Raw genomic sequence first — 26,982 nt, 5'->3', positions numbered from 1 at the left:
ATAAAGAATTTGCTTGATGGTAAGGGTTGAAGATACATCCCAAAAAGAGAGGAGCAAAATAATGTTACCAATGTTTCCACTATACTGAACTGTAAGGTTGGTGATACAAATGACAGTGAAAGGAAGAATTCTGGCTGGAGGAAGGGATGTTAAATATGTATGCGCAATCTTCAACTAGCTCATCAGGATACAGAAATGAGTTTAATTTTTCAACCTGGGAAAATGATAGCGATTCTTAAAATTAAACAAAGGAATTTGCTGCCATCTGGTGGCCAATTTGGAAATTACAGCTTGTTTTAGTACTTTTAGGTTCTCCGACTTTCAAACCTATGCCTCTAAATGATTTATTTATTTAAAAGATTCTCACAAAGCCATTCTCCTTGTTTACAAAGAAATTATATGTTTTCTATATGTATTAAACTTCAACTTCAACTCCATTAGTAGTCAAGTGAGAAAATATTTAGAGAATACACACTCTAACATATTGATTAAAAAAAAAACTACACAAAAATTTGTAAACCAAATAAAAATTAATTATAGTGACATACTTCTTTATCATCAACTTCATGGTCTCCAGCAAAAAAAAAAAAAGTAAAATGAACAGGAATCTTTTGGGATATAATGAAAGATTATGCTTTGAGAAGTTACATAATGGTATTGGAAGAACTGACTTCTAACTTTGCCTTTATATTTAGCAGTTCTGTGGCTTCATGCATATTATTTAGTGGTTGGTACCTGTTCTTCCCTGTGAGCCTGTCCCATAGAAATGAGGATCGAATGAAATGACATACATAAAAGTACTCTGAAAGCTGTAAAAATCTGTTTAGAAATAAAAAGAGAATTAAACTGATAGAGAAGACAGAAGATAGCATAGGATGTGTGCCTCAGCAGAGAAGGGAACATGACTTGGAGTAAGACACTTCTCTCTGTGTGAGATGAATTAGAACAACTCAAAATATAGATATTTTACATCTAATAAATATCAAACACCTGTTATATATGAAGGGTATTAAGAAAACTTAAATCAGAAGAGCTACTCCAAAACAACTCACAAGCCTAATGGGAGTTACGGTCCATTTTTTTTTATTATTATTATTGCAAAAAGATGTGAAAATGCTAAAGTTAACTGTCTGCAAAGTTTGGTGAGTGGTTCCAACAAATGTATGGCTCTATTATTATTTCTACTTAAAATGTAATATTAGCTTTAGGTAGTGGGAAAAGGCATAAAAATTTAATTCATGAAATAAACCATGCCTGTGGATACCTGATGCTAGAAGTGGGAATAAAAGCTTAAACATTCTTTAAGTTACATTAAAATGTTCCAGAACATCTGTGTATTTCTTATGATCAGTATCAATACTTTCTTCAAGGAAAATCATCAATTCCACTATCTGAAACAGATTAGGTAAAGAAATCCACTAGATTCGGTGCATTTGAGAACCCTGAGACTTGCACTAACTGCTCCGTCCTTCACCACCACCCTTTCCCGGGCCCCCGAGGCATGTCTGAGGAGTCCTGTGAACCCACTGACTTAGTTCCACCAGGAATTAGGAAAACTGACTAATGGAGAGAATTTTTATTTCATATCCAGAGGGGAAAGAGGCTAAGATATAAGGGAGTTACAAAGAAGTTTATTGGTCCCTTAAGAGAATTTCTTAGAGAAAATAAATCACGTCTTCACAATGTCTAATAAGACTAGTCCTTTTGCATCCTGTGTTACTCATGGTAACTCTTCTAAAAGAAATATAAATCCAATTCTAGTAACTTGAAGAAAAGCGTCCATCAATAGATAACAATATGTTAAAGTGGGCATTTTGACCAAAATGATAAGATAATAGATATCCAACAACAAAATGAAGTATTCCATCAGAATGCAAATATTCAAAGAAGAAACAGAGCCTCTCTGGAGCTGCAGAGTCTTTTTCCTGAAAAATTGGAGGAGAGATGACGTATTAGTCAGGATTCTCCCGAGAAACAGAACGAATAGGATATCATATGTATTTGTACAGAGAGAAAGAGAGAGAGAAATATTTAATATACAGAATTGGCTCACACAATTATGAAGGCTGAGACATCCCACCATCTGTCATCTGCAAGCTGGAGGCTCAGGAAAGCCGGCAATATAGTTTCAGTTCAAGCCTGAAGGCCTGACAACCAGGGGAGCCAATGGTTTAAATTCATGTCCAAGCACAGGAAAAGACCCAGGTCCCAGTTTAGTAGACAGGCAGAGGGAACCAATGCTCTCTTCCTCCACTCTTCTGTTCTATTCAAGCCCTCAAATGATGAGATGATGGCCACCCACACTGGGAAGGGCAATGTGCTTTACTCAGTCTACCGAGCCAAGTCAAATGCTGATCTCACCCAGAAACACCCTCCCAGACACACCCAGCAATAACATTTAGCCAAATATCTGGACACCCCAGGATCCAGTCAAATTGACACACAAAATTAGCTATCATATGCATTTCATAATTCAATTTTAATTTTAGAAAGATCATACAGTATACATTATATAACACCCTCAATGGTTATTATATATCAACATTTCTACAGTAAGATGTATGCATATTCCCACCAAGTGGGATTTTTAAAAGGTTATAAAGATTATAAATAGCCTCATGTTAATTTTTTTTTAAAAGATTTTATTTATTTGAGAGAGAGAGAATGAGAGAGAGCACATGAGAGGGGGGAGGGTCAGAGGGAGAAGCAGACTCCCTGCCGAGCAGGGAGCCGATGTGGGACTCGATCCCGGGACTCCAGGATCATGACCTGAGCCGAAGGCAGTCGCTTAACCAACTGAGCCACCCAGGCGCCCAGCCTCATATTAATTTAAGTCAAGTATTCCTGCCAAATACATATGCAAGACATACACACATGTATAAAGAAATATAGATATGTTCATCATTTTTTATTTTTTAAAGAACTTCTTAGATTTCAGAATTAAAAAGATAGTAGTCAAAAGCCACACATGTCTTTCATCTCAAGCATCTTCACATGACTGCAGAAGTATTCCAAGGGGATGAGGCCAAACTCAGAAGTTAGTTACACAGTGTCACCTCCAGAACATTCTACTTTATCAAAGCAAGCCACAAGGCCAACCCACATTCACAGAATAGGGAAGTGGATTCTGCCTTATGATAAGGGGAGCTGTAAAGAATTTGAGGCCATATTTAGTATACCACAAGGGGCAAAAGGATTTCAGCTGTGAGAACCTGCAAGCAAGTCACCAATTCCCCAAAGGCCAAAAGAAGTTATAAGCTATAAGTCAGAGAAGGGTTCATTTACCTGAATCAGGAAAATGGATGATGAGTGTCCCCAACAATGACAGAGTATTCTAAGAAGCAAGGAAAATACCCAGAGAAACATCAGCCAAAGCCAGAGTCCAAGAAGATCCCTGCTCTGCACCTTTCACCTTTATTTCCCCTGCTTCAACAAAGTTAGGAAATGGAGGAAAATGGGAGAACAAGGGCAGAAACAAAAGGCTGGGAAAGAGAAAAAGGAGCCAGCCCTCTTTTTAAACTTTCTATTTGCAAAAGGTCCCAGCTGGGGAAAAATTTAACTTTATATCAGATTCAAACTTTGATTATAAGATTATAAGACAGTACTGGCTACTTCTAATTATAAAATAGTTACCTTTGAAACTTAAAATGACCATATATTTTTTTTCCAAAGAGCAAAATGAAAATACATGGATCTGCCTGACTTTTCATTCATGAAAGGGGATAACTGCCACTACTGAGTAACTATTCCAGGGAAGATGAAAGACAAAAATAAGGATACTTTCTGGGTGGCTACTATTGCTATTGATCTTGAAATTGGAGCTTTAACATGTATATTTGGTAGTGAGAAATGCGATCCATATCCTGTGAGATCTGTTAGTTCAACATATTCATTTTTCTTGAAGGAATGGTGAATGAGAGTAATATATTACATTAAAAACAGCAAAATATCCTGAAAATTAGCTTGATACTTGCCTTTTCCCAGAGTTTCATATGTCAAGATGCTTATTTAAAAAAGTTTTAAAAGGGAACAGCAGAATTAAAAATGACCTAAATAAAATAGGAGTGATATTCAGTTATACCCAAGTGATAGTTAACTTGACATGGAGAACCATGCGTTGCAGATGAAAAATGATAAATGACTAGTTATAGCTATGGAGAAAAGGATCTACTTTTAGAACATTATAATGCTCATAGATAAATAATTTGAAGTTGCATTTGCATTAATCAAAATATCAGAAACTAAGGCTTTCTCAAATCTCAATATATTGTGACAGGTTAGGAAAAGATGGTGGCACTGCATTCTGAAGATGCAATTTGAAGATCTAGATCAACCAATTATTTTAAATAATTATCAAAATACTCCAGATTGGCAAAAGCAAGATTCCAATGTACCAAATTATCAATTATCAAGATTTGCCATTCACTAAAAATGCTCCCAAATTGATCGTGGTGAGGCGCAAATCTGTGAACATATTATAAACCAGTGAATTGTATAATTTTACGTGTGTGAACTCTATAGTATGTGGATTAAATCTCAGTAAAGCTGTTACCAAAAAAAAAAAAATTGCCATTTACACATTTGAAATTGCTTATAGGTTTATAGAATAATACCATATAAATCATTCAACATTCAGTACTCATTAGAAAGTATTAAGAGAGCATCTACTATATAATAGGAACTCTATCGAGCTCTAAGAGATACACAGTTACAAGCAGAAATAGACCTTGCCTTCATATTGCAGTCTAGGATTCTGACAAATAGATAATTATTAAGCTCCACAACATGTGCTCTGATAAGGTAAGTACAAGATGTGGGGGTTGGGGGGCACATAGGAGGAGAATTTAATCCATATCTGAGGGAAAGGTGGCAGTCAGGGAAACTTCCAGGAGGAAACAGCATGTAAATAAAAACTTTAAGACTCAACATTAAAAAGAATGGTACAAATAAAAAGCTAATCCTAATTCACATCAGAAGGGATACATAGGCAAATATCTGAAGATTTTAAAAAGTGTGATGCATTTTAAGAATTGAATCAGTGTGAAGAAAACAGGGAAATGTGCCAGAGACAATACTGGAGAAGTTAGAGCCTCATGTGAAGTCTGGCTAATCAGCCACTGGGAGGCAGTAAGCAAAGGTGTGACAACATTCAATCTGCAGTTTTCTTTTTTTTTTTTATTATGCTAGTTATATTAGTTATGTTAGTCACGATACAGTACATCATTAGTTTTTGATGAAGTGTCCCATGATTCATTGTTGCAGTTTTCAAAGGTGACTCTGGTTTCAACGCTGAGGGTAGAATGAACGGAGAGAGCCGAGAGAGGAAACTGAGGCCCTAGCGGAATGGGGAATGATTGGAACTGGGGTGACAGAAAGGGTAGAGAGAACGCTCTGCCCAGATGACCTCTGTTTTCCCTGGGAAGTGGAAGAAACTCTGTCTCTGGGAAAATCCTGACGGGGTAGGGAGCAGGAGTGAAGAGTTTCCAGATCCAGGTTTGAGGAAAGCAGTGACGATTTGATAGTGTCACCATAGAGATTGTAATCTGGACCTCACCAAGAAAATACAAAAAGGTTACCAGGTAACACTGATTGCTTGATTGTGTGTTGAGACCAGAAGTCAGAGTAGAACCATTAAAGTAACGAATTTTGGGCGCCTGGGTGGCTCAGTCGGTTAAGCGACTGCCTTCGGCTCAGGTCATGATCCTGGAGTCCCGGGCTCGAGTCCCGCGTCGGGCTCCCTGCTCGGCGGGGAGTCTGCTTCTCCCTCTCCCGCTCCCCCCTCTTGTCCTCTTTCTCTCTCTCACTCTCTCTCTCAAATGAATAAATAAAATCTTTAAAAAAAAAATCTTTAACGAATTTTTACCCTGAAAATGTGTTCCTCTTTCTTCAGTGACCCCTCTCTTAATGAATGGCATCATCAAACATGCAACTGTCAGAAACATGGGCTCATCTAGGACTCAAATCCTTACTTTTTCTCTCCTTCACATTTCTCAAATTCACCTACTTTCCGGCAATTTCATGGCCTCTCCCTTTAGCCCAACCTGGATTCCTGTAGCAGCCTCCTCCCTGGCTTTGCCTTAAGCACTGTTCTCTCTAGTGCCAAATCATAATGTGATCTTTTGCTGCCAGCACGTGAGGCTGCTTAAGACTATTATTGACATTCTCTATTGACAGAGTTGAAGGAGGCAAAGAGTGCCACATTAGACAGAGTTTGAGGCCCCTTGCTCCCTCTAACACTTCCTATGCCTCATCCCCTCCCTTACCCATCAGCTACCCATTTTGTGGTCTGCTTAAGAACAGGAAGGACTGGAGTAGAATGAGACAATGAGAGCTGGACCTAGACCCATTACTGAGTGTGAGTGAAGGACATGCTTGCTCATTTTTGCTATCTTACTGGGGTCACAGGCAGAATGACTAGAAAAAGTATTTATTATGCTCAGTACTGAGTCCACTGGGAAGCCAGTCCAAAATAGGGCATGCCAGGACACGATGCAGACCAGAGGAGAGCCCCTGCCATAGTTTTTGAAGGATGATTTGAAAGTGGGCAGCTGTGCCGGGGTTTGCTGGAACCCGATTCTATCGTATCAGCTCAGTACCTGATAGCTTTTTGATGAGTATTTATTTATTCATTTATCTTCTCAAATACCTTCCATGTGTCAAAATATTTCACCATGAGAATTCAAATATGAGTAAGACTCTGTCCCTGCCCTCACAGTCTTGGTAGAGAGATAGCTGCAAACAGACAACTCTAGCAGATTCTGCAAACGTATTTCAGTGGAATCAAGTACAAGTTTCCAAGAGACCATAGGAAAAGGAACACAGGAATGGACTTTATACATGTTTTCCAGATAACAGAATGTCCAAACTGAATCCTCAATGATTGGCAAGTATTAAGGTCTTTTTATAATGTACTCCATGTACTACAGCCATGAAAAAATATGCAACTATATATACACACTACTATCAACAGTTTATAGTTAATGAAACACAAATTAAAGATACTGTGGGGTTTATTAAGAATATTATATGTAATATCCTATGTTTTTTCTGAAGAATTTCAATATTGGGAGTATTATCTACTAATTGTCTTTTACTTTGTGTGTCATGACTGAAAAAAAAAAAGCTCATACTCACAAAAGGCCATGTGCTTTGTTCTTTTCTTGCCATTTGCTCATGCTTGCAATTAACGGTCATCTTTAGAGGTTTTTTTTTCCAGGAAACTTTTTATGACTCTTGCCCATTTTGTGAGAATTAGTTTATTTAGAATAGAAGAGTAGACCCATAAAGCCACTTAACTGGGTGTAGATAAACAGTAAAACATTGTACCATACAGTGTGTGAACAAGAGTGAGAGATTTGCCATGTTCTCTCCTCACTGTGGAAACTCCTCTCTTTCTGAAAGCCCTCAAGGACATCAAGGGCACAGTGTCAAGTCAGAGTACATGCTTCCAAAGTTGTACTTTTTTTCTACTTTGTAGATAGAAACACAGAAATTGAAGGTGTAATATTTTTTCCCCACATTTCAATGGATCATTCCATGCAAACAACACTTCAGCCCTTCTAGAAGACTACTATCATAGGTGTTAGCCCGGCATTGGGAGTTTGTGCAAAGGTTTTGAGATGAGAGAACATCGTTTCTTTGGAGAATCTATTATGAGCTTTGAAACTGGGGTTTCTGGGCCTAATTCTGGCTGTGACTGGGAGCAAGATCTCGCATTGTCAGCATCTTAGTTTCTTTTTGTTGATAAAAGAGATAATCGTGCTTAATAATCAAAATAATATGATAGTCAAAAATAATAATGTAGCAAAATCATAGGATCAAGATACAATTAATGTTGGGTTTGGTGTATTTTTTGCTTCCAGAACAGGCAGTCGAGAATAAAGAAGGGGGAGAAGGAAAAGGAGGAGGAGGAAGAAAATGAGGAGGAGGAGCTTTTCACAGCCAAAGTAGTAAGTTTGGAGAGACTAGAATAAAAACCAGATGATCCCACTCATACTTCCTAGAAAAAATAGAGATGAGCCACTTAAACTTCCTGGGGAGGGACAGGGGAAGTTGTGGATGGAATGGGACCTCACTGGAAGTCAAAGGCAGGGAGAGAAGGAACTGAAACTGAGGGGACTAGATGGAAAGGATACATACAGAGACTCAAACACTTTCAGGGGCCTACTACTCAGAGCATGTGGAGGTCAAGCCAACCACCATCAGGGACTGCTGTTTACCCTGACAGAGAGAAGCCATGCCAGCCACTCATTTCCTTAATGAAGAATGTGGGCCTCTGGTCAAGAGGTGCCCCTATGAGAGACTTTGCTGAACTCCATGCAGACTGTCTCTGTGTTCATGTGGACTCTCTTTTGAAGGTCCAAAATATTCTAAGATTCCCAAGAGATAAAGAAGAGGTCCTTTATTCCCAGAAGACAAAGAATGTTATCGAAGGGAAAACCCTAGGACTGAGTAGTACTTAGGTAGACTGAACAACGGGAAATTCCATTCTACTATAACAATAGTCATCATCCTCATAATAGCCAACATTTTACAGAGCAATGACCATGTTATCAGGCATATTATGTGCACTGCATGATTTAACCAGGGTCTTCATCTCTACACTACACCACTCTTAACATCTACACTCTGCTCCCTCCCAGATAAAATGAGATTATGGATGTATAGTATTTAAAGCTGCGCCTGGTGTATATGCTGCTTGCTTATCATTATGACTTCAATATCATGGGAAGGAATGGGAGAAGACAGCAACAGGTTGATTATCTGCTGTGATACCAAAAGTAAGACTGTATCTGAAACTTCTAAGGTTCAGATATCAAAGTTCAGAAAAGTTTATTTCATTTTCCAGAGGGTGTATTTTTTTATAATTTCCATAGTTTATTCTTCTAACCTCATGCCTGACCATAAGGAGATGGAGCAAGAATCTAAAGTGTTTCCCTTCTTGAACATGGTCCTTGTTTTTTAATCTCTATGTGGAAAGACAGTAAATGACTGCTAAGGCTTACTGTCCTCACCCTATTTACTCCCTCCATCTTTAAGAGCTCTTGAATCATCTCTATACCCTATACCAGCATTTTCCCCATTGAGGTGTTCCCCACTTCTCAGGTATCCACTGATCAAAAGTACTTTTACTCCACTTTGCTGCCATGTAGGGAACTGATTAAGCTGGTAAGCTTGAGTTGAGTGATGGTGAGAAATTAGTAACATCACTTTGGCCACACATTTAAGCCATGTCCTCCAACCCACATCTGACTTGTGGATATATCTCTCTATTGATTGTACAGCAGGGAAGGAAAGAGTGTTATTTATTGGTGTGCCAAAGCCACACAATGTACACAAAGCAAAATGCTCTAACAGTAGTGTATGTTTTAAGAATATGTCAAAATTGTAATTAAACAGTAGGAAATTGTATGAATAATATAAAGTAGTGCTTTAGAAAATGCATTCATTTAACAACTATTTCCTGAGCCCCCACCACATACTGGGCACCAAGGATATAAGGATGAAAAAAACCAGACAAAATCCCTGTAGTTACAGAGCATGCAGTTTAGTGGCAGAGACAGATAGTAATCAAATAATCAAAAATAAATGTGAGGACTGTCTCACATTTAGGTCTTTCATCCATTTTGAGTCTATTTTTGTGTGAAACTACAATGGTGACACTTATTAAAAAGGAATGTTACATGGTGTTTGGAAAGCACATTATGGAGAACTCAAGCTAGTCAGGTCAGGAAAGGCTTCCCTAAGGAAACGGAAACTGAGCTTAAATCTAAAGAATGATCTTTCCAGTTGAGAGGACTAATATATATTCAGTATCCACAATGCAGATCCCAATTATACCATTTCAAAGCTCTGGTCTCTGCTCCTCTGTATGAATTTGTTTAAAATGAAAACAGAACTACAGATATACATATATAAGATCACATTAGACTTAAGAAGCTCCTTTCCAGTGCAGCTAGCAGGGCAGAATACCTAATCCTGAAGCTAGCTAAGAAAACCTTGCTCAAAATATCACCACCAATGGGACAAAAATCAAATGTCAGCCTGGAAATGTAGGAGTTAGAGAATGAGTATTAGGAAAACAGTATACGATAGCTGTACACAGGAGTAAATAAAACATTGGAAAGATAAACTAATTTCAACCTTTCTGACATGTATGGGTTTTTCAGAATTCCAGTGAGTCCTTGTATTTGGGCATAGCCTTAAAGAATGTTTTCATTAACTTCTACAGACTTACCTTGGCACATAAATGCTAAGCTATGGTTATTTCCTAGGATGAAACTGTTTCTGCCTCTGTACATGCAGCTGTATCCAGCAAATCATTGAACCCTAAAGCAAACCGGAAAAAGCCATGACCTACACAAAACAAAACTGGAAACTTCTTCCAACAAATGCATGCTTACAAAAACAGTTTCTAAAATAAGTGTTATATATATGCCAGGGTGTTACCATGGTTCAATTGTGGTATTTATTTGTTCCTTTAAGGTATTATTAATTTTCCTATTTTTAAATTCCCTATACAGTTGCAGACTACAAGATTATTTTGATTATGTAATAGATTATAAATGCAATAAAATGTTATTTTGAAAGTATCATCACCCCCTGCATGTTACTGCTCCCCAAAGGACCTAAATAATTGTTATCAGTGAGCAATTCCTCCAAATGCTACTTACCAAATGAGAAATTTAAGCTAAAAAAGAACTTTAATAAAGCCAAATTTAAAATTGCTGTGCTTCATTCAATGCAAACATGACATTTAAATTAATAGCATTTATCTCTATCCCTTAGGACAGACAGTATAGTTTTTAAAACTACAGATGGTGTATATTTACTTCTGTCTCTCTTTCTGATGTAGACGCATTGTTAATGGGAATTTTTAAATGGTGTTTTTGCAGTTAGTCTATTTCATCACCACCATGTTGAATTTAAAAATTAATATGGACTTACGCACATTACATCATTAAGGAACTATGAAGAAAATAAACAGTGATATATAAGCTTTACTCTGTGAGCAAATAATACCCATGATGCCTTTCTTTTCTAAACCAGTTCTCCTCACGAAAAGGGAAACATGTGCAAAATGTTTTTCACCTGTGTCAAGAAGTATCTCAGCTTCTGGGACATTTTGTAAGCTTTATAAGCAAGAGAAATATTGCATATAAATGACATCACACCCTACGTTTTAGCTAGTTATGCCTAAATCCTTTGTTGATTATAGGCCATAGAACTTCAGGCAGACAAAAGAAGAATAATCCCTGGGCGCCTGGGTGGCTCAGTCGGTTAAGCAACTGCCTTCGGCTCAGGTCATGATCCTGGAGTCCCGGGGTCGAGTCCCGCATCGGGCTCCCTGCTCGGCGGGGAGTCTGCTTCTCCCTCTGACCCTCCTCCCTCTCATGCTCTCTGTCTCTCATTCTCTCTCTCGCAAATAAATAAAAAATTAAAAAAAAAAAGAAGAAGAAGAATCCCTATCATGTTGAATGCCAGTCTGTGGTGTTTATGAGTACCGCCTGCTGTGTTAAATGGCTCAAACATCTGTCAGGTGTGCTACATTATAGCCACAGGAAAATCTCAGCACAGGCTGTGTGCCAGGCAAAATGCTTTGTCTAAGACATTGTCACTCCCGCTGATGGATGAGTTCAGTATTCTAAGGAGTAAGATTCTAAATATGTTTCTACTTTGCCGGATCTCTGGATCACATCAGGAGGCACAAATCTCAGACGACTGGAAAGAATAAGATCATTTTTAAAGGACAGTACTTCCCCTGACTCATATAAATGTGTGGGTTTTAAGCTATCCTGGTGAGATGGTCTCCTACCCCTTTGTAATCCTTCTTTTTATAAGCTTCATTTAACAGGCTAATTTCCGTTTACTCAAAACAAATTAATTCCAAACAATTTGCAAAGGCTACCATACTTCTGAAGAGCATTAGTTACTGTTAGCTTTACATTTTGCACAGCACAACGTCTACGATCAATGGGTTTGCAGACACATTATTTAGTGAATTATATTTTAAGCTGTGCTAACAGTCACTAAATCAGGTGATATTGTTTTGGTGGGATGCTATACATGTGTTCTCATGGCCTTTCATATTCTAATATAAAAACAGGTTTGTTTTTTTTTTAATTGACTTTGGGAAGAGCATTATAGTAAACATTGTCTATTATATATCAACCATTTGCTTAAAAATTGCATGATATTCATATCCTAGTCTACATAAAGGTTTAAGTCCTGTCCTTTTAATAATGTAAAGGTTAATATTTTGTAAAATTGACAAAGTTTACTATTTTTAAACTCTACATAACATCTAACATGACCTCTAGTAAATTCTATTCCAAACAAGACAAAAACACGTCTTTAATGGAGATATAGTGAGATGAACAAAGATAATAAAAACAATGAGCCATCAGTTAGAAATTACAAATCAGGGGCGCCTGGATGGCTGTCAGTTAAATGTCTGCCTTCAGCTCAGGCCATGATCCGGAGTCCTGGGATCTAGCCCCGTGTGGGCTCCCGGCTCAGCAGGGAGTCTGCTTCTCCCTCTCCCTCTGCCTCTCCCACCTGCTTGTGCTCTCTCACTCTCGCTTTCGCTCTCTCCCTCTGTCAAATAAATAAAATCTTTAAAAAAAAAAGAAATTAGAAATCAATCTTTATCTATTCAAAATGTTGCACTACTTAATGTAACTTAGTGAGAAAAACTCACTAAGACCATTATTTCTTTCTAAGAAAACAACTTCAGCTAATGCCCTCAAAAATTCCATAACCTATATATTAGCCTTTACAATTAGGTCAACACAGTTCTGAGGCTAGTAATTTAGCAGCACAAAAATAGGAATTTTAATAGCATTAATGGATAGTAAATATAGAGATTATTCATTAATCACAAAAGAAGATTTTTCTGGGTCATTTATTGATTTACACATTCATTGATTTATTCATATTATCACAAACACTACAGAAAGAATACTGAAAGTTCTAAATATATAGCCAGATTTTGCCATTTTGCTGATTGGGTCAATTCACAGATTAAAATTACAGTGTATACTAATCAGCAAACAATATTTATGCCATGACAAGACTTAATTTTTAGTTTTCAAATCTTTTTACTGATTAAAGTTATACAGATACACATACATGTTTACTATAGATCATTTAGGAAAAAAATTAAAGATAGGAATCAAAATAAAGTGATCCACAATCCTACCACACACATTTAGTAAAAGGCACCCCCACCACTACAATGCAGATTTCTAAATCAGTTGACATACATATATAGTCCATATCTGATCTTTGTGGTCTGCACCAATGAAACACAAACAAAATACCAGTTGTGGAAATCTGAATAAAGGACTTGATCAGGCAATTCAAAAAAGAGGCAACCAAATGGCCAACATGAAAAAGGTGGCAAACTTTGTTAGTCATGAGGGGAATAAAATTTAAAACAATTTAATATTCTCTAGAATGGCTACATGAAAAGGAGAGAAAATTCCAAGTGCTGGAAAGGATTTGGAGAAATTGAAACTTGCTTACAGTACTAGTGGGAGTACATATTGGTATAATGACTCTGAAAATTGTTGGGCAGGGTCTCCTAAAGCTAATTATATGCATAGTTTATGATTCAACAATTAATTTCATAGATATAAATATACTCAACAGAAACAAAATATGTATGTTCACCCAATTCATGTACACGAATATGTAGCAGCACTATTCACAACAGCCCCAAACTGGAAACATCCCAAAAATCCAATAACAGTAGAATAAATAAATAGCAGTATAGCGATAAATGATATTCTCTTCACCAATAATAATGAACAAACTATACCCAAAACAACATGGAAGTGTTTCAAACATACTGCTGAGTAAAAGAAAATAGGTATCAAAGTTTAAACTGCTCTGCCCAGATCCCATACCACCATCTGCCTTATGGAACAAAAGCCTTAAACTGCTAGGAGAAGGGCAGCAAATCTTATTGCCCTTTAAAGTACTACCAAAAATGTCTCTTAATGGCAATGGTGTATCTGAAGGAAGGAAACAAAATAGTCCCTCTACCCCTGCAGGAGGAGAAAAATAAATTCTTGGCTGAAACCTACAATTGGGGGAAAAGGGGAAATCACTGAAAAAGCCCCCCACCCCACCAAGAATCTAGGAACATAGAGCCTACCTAAGAAGAAAGGAGAAAGTCTTCCTCTTCCTGTGCCTACCACCAAACTAATGGAGCATCAAGTGACACCACTCTTCTGCTTGGAAAAGGGCAAGAAGATAAAGACCCTCTTTGGTACACAAGTTCAAAGGGAAGACCTAAAGCTGAAAAAAAAGCAAATATTGAGAAAAACCCTGTGGCAAACCAGCCCCCACCTAAAACTCAAGGTAATTTTTTTTTTTTTTTAAGATTTTATTTATTTATTTGACAGAGACAGAGACAGCGAGAGCAGGAACACAAGCTGGGGGAGTGGGAGAGGGATAAGCAGGCTTCCTGCTGAGCCGGGAGCCCGATGTGGGACTCGATCCCAGGACCCTGGGATCATGACCTGAGCCAAAGGCAGTCGCTTAACCAACTGAGCCACCCAGGCACCCAAACTCAAGGTAATTCTAAAGGAATTTGAAGCCTGTGGTGCACAGAGGTTAACCATAGTTACATCACAGACCAAACTCAGTTCAATTCCTAATAAATTGGCTCAACCCTCCATCCAGAGACCTAGCAATGTGGATCCATTTCCAGGCATAAAAGTCTGTTTACTTCAGTCTCTATTATCCTATACAAGGTATCAGTTGTCAACAAAAAATTGAAAGCATAAAAGGAAATTTAAAAAAAAATTTACTTTCAAGAGATAATCAACAAAACAAAACTTCCTAAATATGAAAACTATAACAAAGAAAATGTAAAGTAACTGAACATACTTGAATAGAAACATACATGAAGAACGTCTTTGCCAGATTTATCAGTAGACTCAACTCAGCACAGGAGTCAGTGAACTCGAAAACAGATCAACAGAAATAACTCAAACTGAAACATTAATAGGAAAGAGTAGGGGTACCTGGGTGGCTCAGTCTGTTAAGTGTCCATCTCTTGTTCTCAGCTCAGGTATCAATCTCAGGGTCATGAGTACAAGCCCCATGTTGGGCTCCACACTGGATGTGGAGCCTACTTCAAAAGAAAGCAAAAAACAGGAAAGAGTAGAACAAAAAAATCAAAGGAGAACATCTAAGAGCTCTGAGATGGTATCAACAGACGGATATATAGGTCATTAGAACCATAAAAGAAGATGGGGAAGTAGGAAAAATAAATGTTTGAAGAAATAACAGCTAACAGTTTTCCAAAACACAGATCTAAGAATCTCAATGAACATTAGGCACAAATTAGGATAAATGCAAAACACACACACACTTAGACATAGCATATTCAAACTCCTCAAAAGCAAAGAAGAGAATATCTTGAAAAAAAGCCAGAGATTAAAGGTGCATAACATAGATAAGGCACAAAGATAAGAATTATGGCAAACTTATCACAATAATCAATACAAGCCACTTAAAAAATATAGTGACATCTTTAAAATGCTGAAAGAAAAAAAAAAGAAACTGTTAATGAAGAATGTGCTTTATTGTACAAGTATAAGGTTCTACAATAATAGCACAAAAGAAGAAAGGAAAAAATTTAGAGTATCCTCTCTTTGTGATTCTTAAAGTACATATGAAGTGGTTCAATATTATTTGAAGATATGTTCTGATTAAAGATAACATATTGTAAATTCTAAGGCAATCTCTGTAAAAAAAGAGATATGAATAATAAGACAATAATGGAGTAAAAATGGAATTATAAAAATTACTCAATCCAAAAGAAGTTATGAGAGAGAAAAAAATACAATTATCAGATGACACTAATAGAAAACTGTTAGGAGAGGGGCGCCTGGGTGGCTCAGTCGTTAAGCGTCTGCCTTCGGCTCAGGTCATGATCACAGGGTCCTGGGATCGAGCCCCACATCGGGTTCTCTGCTCTGCGGGAAGCCTGCTTCTCCCTCTTCCACTCCCCCTGCTTGTGTTCCCTCTCTCGCTGTGTCTCTCTCTGTCAAATAAATAAAATCTTTAAAAAAAAAAAAAAAAGAAAACTGTTAGGAGAATGGTAGATTTCAATCCAACCATATCAGTAACACATTGAGGTAAAAGTACAGGAGAAGATAAGTCAAGGAAAAACTAATCAAAATAAAGATGAAATGGTTATATTTATGTAAGATAAAGTCAATATTCAAGAAGAAATAATAATCTTAAATGTCTATAGAACAACAGAGCTTCACAACCCTTGAGGCAAAACTGATAAAACTGGAAGAAGAAATAGAACAATCCACAGTTAACAGTTGGAAACTTTGACACTCCTCTCTCAGTAACTGAGAGAAAATGTAAACAGAAATTCAGTAACTACAGAGAAGATCTAAACTATGTCATAAATCAAATTGACTTATTTGCCATTTATAGAACACACCACTAAAATAATAGCAGTATATTATTTTCAAAAGCATATGAAACACTTTCCAAGACAGACCATATAAAGCCAAATGTCAACAAAATTAAAGGATTTAAACTAAGTATGTTTTTTAACAATCATAGATTAAAATTAGGAATCAATAGCAATAAATTATCTAGTAAATCCCCCAAGTATTTTTAAATTAATACAATTCTAATGGGTCAGGAGGGTCAAAAAGGATATAACAGAGTTAAACATATTTTACACCAAAATGACAATGAAAGTATGTTAGGCGATGCCAGAAGCTAAAGCAGTGCTTGGGGGAAATTTATACATTAAATGCTTATCTTAGATGAGAGAAAAAATATCTCAAATCAATATTCTAAAGTTTCCACTCTAAGAAACTTGAAGATAAAAGAGAACATTAAGTCCCAAGCAAGTAGAAGAAAGAAAATAAGTAAAACAGAAGTCAATGAAAATGAGAGCAACAAAAAGTGGAAAAAATACATAAAACACTTGTTCCTTGGTGGAGCAGAGTGGGGAGGGGGGAAGTTCAGTAAAACTGGTAAACTCTAGGCAAGCAAATCAAAAAAAAGAGAGAGAGAGAAAGAGAGACAGAAAATACATTATGATTGTCAGAAATCAAAGAGACAATATCATGACAGATTAATAAGAACACTACAAACAACTCCACACCCATAAAATTAACAACTTAGAGGAAATAGTAAAATTCTTTGAAAGAGACAAACTCTGAAATCTCACTGAAGAAGGTTGTATTTAGATCTGCCATTTTGCTGTTTTTCTATTTGCCATCTATTTCTTTTTAATCTGTTCTTTCTCCTTTCCTGCCTTATTTTATGTTAAATTATTTTGAGTATTCCATTTTCTCTCTTGGCCTACTAGCTTTAACTATTTGCATTTCCTTTTAGTGTTTGCAGGGCATTACAACATCCATCTTTAATTTAGTGCAAACTTCTTAGAGTTAATGTTTAATTATTTAAGTTAAATATTGGAAACGGAACGATATTTCTAAGTTATTCCACATTCCTTGTGTTACTGTTGTCATATATATTATATCTATTTTGTCTATATTTTATAAACCCAATATTCAGTTATAACTTTAGCTCTGAGCCACAATATACCTTTTAAAATACTTGATAGAAAAAGAAAAATGAAATCTTTTATATTTACCAACATATTTATTATTTCTTGTGTACTTCATTTCTTCTTATAGATCTGAGTTACCATCCAAGTCCTTTCCCTTCAGTCTAAAGCACTCCTTTAGAAATTAAAGCAGTTATGTTAGAATCAATAAATATAAAATTATTAATGGACAATTTTGACAATTTGAACGTGTCTTTCCAATATTTTATGGACTTTTGTTACTGATAAGAAGTCAATCATTAACTGTACTGCTGTTCCCTTGCATGTAATTTGTTATACTTTTCTAGCTGCTTTCAATGTTTTTATTGATCGCTGACTTTCAGCAGTTTGACTAAAATATCCCCAAGTGGGATTTTCTGTTTCATCTTACTTGAGTTTTAGTAAAAATTCTTGAATCTTCATTTTTACATTTTTCCCCACCAATTTGGGAAGATTCTGGCTTTTATAACTTCAAGATTCTTTTGAAGACTTGAGACTCTCTTTCCTTCCTCCTGAGACTCTCAGTCTCCCTCTTCCCCTCCTAGTATGTAAATTACACATATGTTGGACTGTTGGATATTGTTCCACAGCTCCCTAAGATTCTGCTTAGTTTTCTTTAAATAGACTTTCTTCTGTTATTCACATTAGGTAGTTTTTATTGATCTAATTTCAAGTTTACCAATATTTTTTCTACCACCTCCAAATGTTGAACCTATCCATCAATTTTTCCTGTTAATTATTATACTTTACAGGTCTAGAATACTTTTTCAATTGTTTCTGTTTCTATGTTGATATTTCTCTAACTCTTCACTCAAAAGATCAATTTTTCCCTTATTATCTGAGCATATTTGCCTTTAATTTTTTAACACATTTATAATAAGTGTTTTTGATACCTTCATTTGCTAAATCTAATTTCTGGACGCACTAAAAGTCAACTTCTACTGATTTCTTTTTTGACCCCAAAGCATAGGTCACATTTTCCTGGTTTTTTGGCAGGTCTAGTAATTTTTAGTTGAAAATGACAGTGTAGATATTGTAATCCATAATCTTCTCCTGAGGATTGTTTTTTGTTGCTTCCTTTGTTTTCTGTATTTTGTTGTTGTTCTAATACACAGTTACCTATTCCAGATTCAAAGTGAAAACTTGTCTACACTGCATTTTGCAACAGGTGATATCTCTGCTTGATTTTTATAAATTCCCAAAGCTACATTTTTTAGCCTGAGAGTGTCCCCTGCATCTGCTGTTGATCAGTTAGCCAAGCCAAGTATTTGAGTAGAGTATAGACATGGATTTGAGGGCTCACTGTGTCTAGGATCACATGGCTTAAGTGATCCGCTCAAGTTTCAGCTGTTCTTCCCGTTTCAGGTCCTGTCCTCCAATGCCTCAAGCCTATTATGCTTCAGCTGCCTGCCACCAAGTGTGCATAGCTTGGGAAATATACTCAGTTAAAATAGCAGCAAACACAAATCTCATCCAGTGCAGCTCTGTCTTTCAAGGCTTATTTTCTTCTCCAATCTCTACTTGTTTGGGGAGTAGTCCCTCTAGGTTCTTCTCTGCATATGCGTAGTTTAGTATCAGAGATTTAGCCAATATACACTGGTGGGTCTGTAATTCTCACAGGATTTCCCTCTTAAAATTACAGCAATCCTTCCAGCCATGACCTATTTTTTTGTGTTGTTTTGCTTTGTTTTGTTTTCTTGTCATCTCCACCCACAAACATGTAGTTTTCTGCTGCCATAGACATAGTGGTTGAGAAGAACATACAGGAAAAATAATTACAAAAGCTCAATTTTTACCCTGTACACTTATAATTTTTCAAGAGTAAGATCTTCTCCAATTTTTATAGAATTTAAAATGTTTTCCAGTGCTTCTATAATTTTTTGTACAGATTTTACAACTGCTACCCCCAAAGAGTTGGCATTAATAGTTAATTCTATTGCCAATACTCTAAAGAGTATTTAAAGAGTTGTTGTTTTCATTGTTATTATAGAAACTAAATATATTCATTAGAGTAAATTTAGAAAATGTAGGTAAGTGAAGAAAATGAAAATTACTTGTAATCTAACTATCTGTAGGTAAACAGGGATAATATTTTGCAGTCTATCATTTCTGCAATGAGATTACTGATTTTCAACCATAACCATTCCTGAAAGGTGTACAAAAGTCATTTTAAGAATGACCTTTAGGGGGCGCCTGGGTGGCTCAGTCGTTAAGCGTCTGCCTTCGGCTCAGGTCATGATCCCAGGATCCTGGGATTGAGCCCCACGTCGGGCTCCCCGCTCTGCGGGAACCCTGCTTCTCCCTCTCCCACTCCCCCTGCTTGTGTTCCTGCTCTCACTATGTCTCTCTCTGTCAAATAAATAAATAAAATCTTAAAAAAAAAAAAAAGAATGACTTTTATAAGATACCAAACTTGGATATATTAAAAGAACAATAAAGAAATATTATGAGAAACCTTATGCCCAAAAGAGTGACAGCCTAAACAAAACAGCCAAATACCTTTAAAGAAAAAAATTACCAAACTTTAAAAATCTGTGGAGAGCAGAGGTAGTCAGTTTTAGACATTGATGCAACTCAGTATCTTTCTGGAAGTTTTGAAGAAAATCAGGGCTGCATTAATAGATTTTGGAGTTATCAATAGCTACATAAAACTGGATAGAGACCATATCCTGTTGGCCCTTGTAGGACATGTGATTGTCTTTATTCTAAAAGCAATAGAAGCCACTACAGGTTTTATGCAAGAGGCTGACGTAAGATTTGCCTAGAGAGAAGTTCAGTAACTGCACTACAACGCCTTTATTGGAGGAGAGACAGAGTATGCAGGGAAATAATGATTATTTCAGTAGGTCAGATGAAAATGATGGTCTATAGAGATTTTGATGAAAGTAGGAAGATTTATGAGATAACTAAGAAAGTAAAATCAAAAGGGTTTGTTGATGGATTTGATGTTTAGAATGAAAAGCAGTTTCTTCTGGCCCATGTATCTACACGGGAGATTGCCATTCACTGAACGAAGGAAAGTGCATACCATACATTCATTTTTTTTATTTGTATCTACTGGGAAAGTGTGTGAGCCTCAAGAGGAATTTTTCTTACACATTTAAAACACTTGATCTCAAAATTAACAAATATAGAGGGAACAGATCTCAACATTTAAAGGCCCTATATGATAAACCCTCAGCTAACATCATACTCAGTGATGAAATGCTGAAAGCTTTTCCTCTAAGATTAGGAACAAGGCAAGAGTGTCCACTCTCACTACTTTTATTCAACACAGGATTGGAAGTCCTAGCCAATAAGGCAAGAAAAAGAAATAAAAGGCATCCAAATTGGTAAAGAACAAGTAAAACTGTCACTATTTGCAGAAGGCATAATACTATATATATAGGAAACCCTAAAAACTTACCAAAAAAATATTAGAACTAATAAATGAATTCAGTAAAGTTGCAGGATACAAAACTAATATGCAGTAGTCTGTTGTGTTTCCATAAACGAATAACAAACTAGCAGAAAAAGAAATTAAGCAAATAATCCCATTTACAATCGCATCAAAAATAAAATAGGAATAAATTTAACCAACAAGGTGAAAGACCTGCCCTCTGAAAACTGTAAGATATTGATGAAAGAAATTGAAGATGACAAAATAAATGGAAAGATATTCTATGCTCATAGAAGAACACATATTATTAATAGGTCAATACTACCCAAAGAAATCTATAGGTTAAATGCAACCCGTATCAAAACACCAATAGCAGTTTTCACAGAACTTAAACAATCCTAAAAGACCCCAAATAGCCCCAAAAGTCCCTCTTGAGAAAAAAGAACAAAGCTAGAGCTATCACAATCTCAGACTTCAACATATACTACAAAGCTCTAGTAATTAAAAGAGATACTGGCACAAAAAATAGACACAAAGATCAATAAAACAAGATACAGAGCCCAGAAATAAACCTATGTTTATAATTACTCTACAACAAAGAAGGCAAGAATATACACGGAGGAAAAGATACTATCTTGAACAAATTGTGCAGGGAAAACAGGACAGCCACATGCAAAAGAATGAAACTGGACCACTATCTTACAACATATACAAAATAAACTCAAAATAAATTAATGACCTAAATCTAAGATCTAAAACTCCTAAAAGAAAACATAGGCAGGAAACCCTTGGACATTGACCTTAGCAACCTTTTTCTGGAAAGGTCTCCCCAGGTAGGGAAAACAAAAGCAAAAATTAACAATTGGGACTACATCAAACTAAAAACCTTGCAAGTGAAGGAAACCATCGACAAAATGAACAGGCAACCAACTGAATGGGAAAAGATATTTGCAAATGATATATTTGATAAGGATTTAACACCCAAAATACATAAAGAACTCCTACAACTCAACATGAAAAGAACAAATAATCTGATTAAAAATGACCAAAAATCCCTGCCTTCATGGAGCTCTCATTAAGAGGATTATATTTGTTGAACTTGCTATTAACAAAGAAGGAAAAGTAGCACCATCCACAAATCTCTTCCTTGGTATCAGGGCAAGAGGAGAAATTGTTTGGCAATAAAAATGATGCCATAGCTCCTTTTGGGTCATGATATGGACATAGGTGGGCTACCACTTCTGCTATTTGTCCAGGGAAAGCTGAGGAGTTGAATTAAGTCTCACAAAAGAACCTGAAACAGCAGGTTGTATAGCCAGGGTAGACTGCCTGGTGACCTTGGCAATCTTTTTACCTTGTTTCTCTCTTGTTCCTGTCTTCATAAATGAGAGCTTGTGCTTCGCTAATCCATCTCTCCTAAAGCAGCACTTACTGCTCAATGCCCCCAAGCACAACTGTAATTTCTTAGTGTAACAAAGTAGAGGGATATCAAGAACGATCACATTTTTTTCAGCCATTAGGCAGGCAGAATTTCTTAATGAGAACCAATTTATTTTTACTTTTGCAAAACATTGGGAGTACATAAATGTGCTGACACCTGATCTCTCTTGACTTACTAGTGTGAGTAATTATAAATCAACACTTTGAAACTCCCCTAGCCAACTCTAACATTGTAAGATAAGTTCCATGAAGGCAGGGATTTTTGGTCTGCTTTGTTTGCTGCTGTACCCCTAGGGCCTAAAATTGTGTTTGATACATATTGGACTTTCAAGATTTTAAATTAATCAACACCAGTGACTTAGCTCAAGATAAAATGTATTAAGTGCCACTGATACTTAAAACGAGAACAGTGTATTTCAAGTACCCCAGGAGAGTAGTAGTGAGCATTCCAGGCTTAGAGAGAGGGATATTTAAAATAAATCCTGAAAAATAAAAAGGATGTGGGTCATTAAGAGATAAAAAGAAAGGACCAGTCCAGGTAGAAGTCAACAACATCATCTAAGGAACATATTGTGTGTACAAAGAAGAGCAAGTGATGAAGTGAATTCATGAAATGGAAAATGAAAGAGAGAAAAGAGAATGAACACTGGAAAGACAGGTTATGGTTGAGGTTGACGTAAGGCAAATACAGAGACTCGAATGGCAAGCCACAGGATATGCATTTTATTCTCTTAGAGTGGAGAAGCTGCTTTCTTTTCTGAACATGAAAATGAAAGTCCTATCTGAGTCCTGGAAAAATTAATCAAGCAGCAGTCCAGACTGATGAGGATAGAACTGAAGACAAAATGTACAATAGAAAGGCGGGTCATACCCTTCCTGAATAATCTAAAAAACAACACCTGACAGCAAGGGGTGGCCACTTCCAATTGAATCTATCTGATTTTAAAGAACATGAATTTGTCATGACAAACCATGAGAGACTATGGACTCTGAAAAACAAACTGAGGGTTCTAGAGGGGAGGGGGTGGGGGGATGGGTTAGCCTGGTGATGGGTATTAAAGAGGGCACGTACTGCATGGAGCACTGGGTGTTATACACAAACAATGAATCATGGAACACTACTTCAAAAACTAATGATGTAATGTATGGTGATTAACATAATATAATAAAATATATATGTATATATAAAATAAAAATAAAAATAAAGAACATGAATTTGTATAACTCACTTCAGATGGGCAGTAAGATTAAAGGAAAAAATGCTATAAAACCAGGAACTGTGGTTTTTTTAGATCTGTCAAAAATTGATTTTTTTCCCTTATTCTTAAAGGATTTTAGGTACCAACTGTAGAATAGTAAAACCAAAGAGTAAAAATAGCTTTTAGTACAAAAGGTAGAAACACAAAGAGAAAGGAAAAGCCCAATGGCAATAGACCGCAATGATACAAGAAAGGTGTGTTTGGCAGAAAGAGCAAAAAGCAAGTAGGAGATGAGAAAACAGTGTGGCGCAACCCCTAGAAGTGTATTCTGAAGGAAATAGTCCATGATAAACTACAAAATCCACAGGATGCATATATTATGGAAAGAAAGAGTTCAGGAAAAAATGAAATTCAGCTATAAGAATTTATACAAAGTGCAGTACAGCCCTAGTAATTGATTATCCAAATCCCAAGCAAATAGGAGGATTAGCCTGTCATCTCCCTGCAATCCCCAGGAAGAAATCACAAGGGCCAAAACACTCAGGGCACAAGAGCAGAAATAAAATTTTGATCTAGCAACGTTCAGATAGAGAGAAATTACTGAAACTCAAGGTGAGGTTAGATGGCAAAACTAAATTCACTTTTTTTTTTAAAAGATTTTATTTATTTATTTATTTGACAGAGAGAGAGACAGCTAGAGAGGGAACACAAGCAGGGGGAGTGGGAGAGGGAGAAGCAGGCTTCCTGCTGAGCAGGGAGCCCGATGCGGGGCTCGATCCCAGGACCCTGGAATCATGACCTAAGCCCACAGCAGACGCTTAATGACTGAGCCACCCAGGCGCCCCAAACTAAATTCACTTTTATAAAGTATATGCACCAATTTGTAATGCCTAACTTAAATACCAAGTAACTCTGTTTTATTAAAATTCAATTAGCCAACATATACATTAGTTTCATATGTAGAGTTCAGTAATTCATCAGTTGCATATAACACCCAGTGCTAATGACATCATGTGCCCTCAATACCCATCACCCAATTACCATCCCCCCCACGCCCTCCCCTCCAGCAACCCTCCGTTTGTTTCCTATAGCAAAGAGTCTCTCATGGTTTTTCTCCCTCTAATGACTTCCCATTTTGTTTTCCTTCCCTTCCCCTATGATCCTCTGTGCTGTTTCCTATATTCCACTTATGAGTGAAACCATATGATAATTATCTTTCTCTGACTGACTTATTTCACGCAGCATAATACCCTCCAGTTCCATCCATGTCGATGTAAATGGTAAATATTCATCCTTTCTGATGGCTGAGTAATATTCCATTGTGTGTGTGTATGTGTGTGTGTGTGTGTGTGTGTGTGTGTGTACCACATCTTCTTTATCCATTCATCTATCGATGGACATCTCAGCCCTTTCCACAGTTTGGCTATTATAGACATTGCTGCTATAAACATTGGGGTGCAGGTGCCCCTTTGGATCAATATATTAAATACAAAGTAACTCTTGAGCATAATTTTATCTCACACTATTCATTTTTGTTTGAAACTTCAATTGTATTGTTTTTCCATTTTCTACGAATCCTTAGTTATCATTTAAAGGAGAAATGTCTAAATCTGGTTATGCTCCACCAAATACCTTTCACTTGAACTGGTGCTCAGGTAACATTGGATAGACACACACGATTGGGTCTCTAGGCTTTAGAGAGGAAAGTATGAGAAGAGTGACTATCTGATTGGCATTCTGAGAGGATGGCAACATGAAATGCACATTATATGTTAATCTCTTCCTTTCACATATGAAAAGGTTGGAGATTATTCTGTCCCTTCCTTACCCAGAACATGCAAAGAGTTTGACCGTGATCTCTAGTCCATTACCTGACGATGTTCATGCATTGCTATACTTATTTTTAAGATTGAATCCTCTGCATAAGAAGTAACATGTCATTGATACACATCATATACAATAGCCTGGAAATTGTTCTTACTTTCCTCTGTGAACCAAGCTTCTGTGAGTGGAAGGGAGTCAGGTGAAATCACCATTTCTTGGCCATGAAAAGAGAGCAGAACATGAGAAACCAACCACACGGAGGGGAGCACAAGCTTTTACCCAAAGGGAGAGCAGAACATGTAATTCATTGGAGGCTATTAAGAACCAGACAGAAAGCAGGAGAGAGATGTTCTCCAGGAAGAACTGGGAGGAGAAGGATACCCAAAAGGCTGTTTACTGAAACAGAAGTTGTGTTAACCTGAAAGGGACTACATTTTAAGCCACTAATTGACTTAAATGGATAAACGGAATTCTTTCACACACATTCACATATCTCGCCCCACTCCTGAGAGAAATGAACTGACACACTAATATCCATTTGCATGCCGCGGATCACGGTTTATGGCAACCCCGAGCTGAGAGCCCATGCCTGGGCTCTCATATCATATCCATTTGCATGCTTTACTAAATAATTTCAGGTAGACATGAAATCAAGAGGTTCAGGTAAAATAAAAAGAATCATCAAAGGCAGCTCCCCAGGTCTTTTCTTCCCATCTAGAACAAAATGAAGGAAGTTTGGGGAGTTCCTCACACAGCAGAAAGTGTTTGGATTATAAACCATGTCTATTTTACACTCCGGAGTGTTGAAAAGCCTTTGTGATGTTCTCCAGGAAGCCAGGCCTTAACCTCTAGGTTCTACTTACTATAGCTAATGCTCACCTAGGGACATTCTGCTAAGGGCATTTCAGAGATAAAAATACATTAGTGTATTTGTTCAGAAGTCCATTTGAGATTAGACAGTGTCACCTGATTCTTTTCTTCTCCCCACAAGATCTCCCTCACCACACCCATGCAAGGACAGATGGCAGGTCGGCTGCTCTGACTCCCTCCCATGCAGTTAAGTGCAACTGTTACAGAAGAATAAGAGTAAAGAAAGTTTTACTCCTGCACCTATGTGGCATTGATTCCAATTCATGTGATCTAACTAGTTCAATTTTGGCCATGATCTCTCTTCTCATTTAAACGCGATCTTGCCATTTATTTCTTGAGACAGCAGGGTCCTCTACACTAGTCTTCTTTCCATAAAAATCCTAACTAATGCCTATCAGTTTGAGCTCCTATTTTGGAAATCTTAATAAGGTCCTTACATTTCGAGGAATATTGAAACTGACTTCAAGATAGAGCATATTTAAGCACGTAAAACTTCAGTAACTTATTTTTCAGGTTAAAAACATTGTCAAATATATTCTGTTAAGAAAAGTCACCCTAGGGGGGCGGAGCAAGATGGCGGAGGAGTAGGAGACCTGGATTTCGTCTCCTCTCAGGAATTCAGCTGGATAGGGATCAAACCATTCGGAACACCTACAAACTCAACAGGAGAT

The 26,982-nt window shown here is 36.9% G+C and overlaps 1 long non-coding RNA gene across 2 annotated transcripts in view; it reads right to left on the bottom strand.

The window, feature by feature from the left end:
- Positions 1-1,674: 1,674 nt before the first annotated feature.
- LOC115940217 (uncharacterized) overlaps positions 1,675-26,982 on the bottom strand; it is a 104,450-nt gene continuing 79,142 nt past the window's right edge. The window contains exons 4-5 of one of the 2 annotated variants that reach the window (XR_014148194.1): positions 14,162-16,078; positions 1,675-1,925 (exon numbers count right to left, since the gene is read on the bottom strand). This is a non-coding gene — a long non-coding RNA (uncharacterized LOC115940217). Of the gene's footprint in view, positions 1,926-12,888; positions 16,079-26,982 lie in introns of those variants that run through there. The other variant, XR_014148193.1, reaches the window with a different exon arrangement.

Source organism: Leptonychotes weddellii, chromosome 9 (genome assembly GCF_054177405.1).
Source record: "Leptonychotes weddellii isolate Sample4059 chromosome 9, ASM5417740v2, whole genome shotgun sequence".
Lineage (NCBI taxonomy): Eukaryota > Metazoa > Chordata > Mammalia > Carnivora > Phocidae > Leptonychotes > Leptonychotes weddellii.
This window is presented reverse-complemented; position numbering and strand designations above follow the sequence as displayed.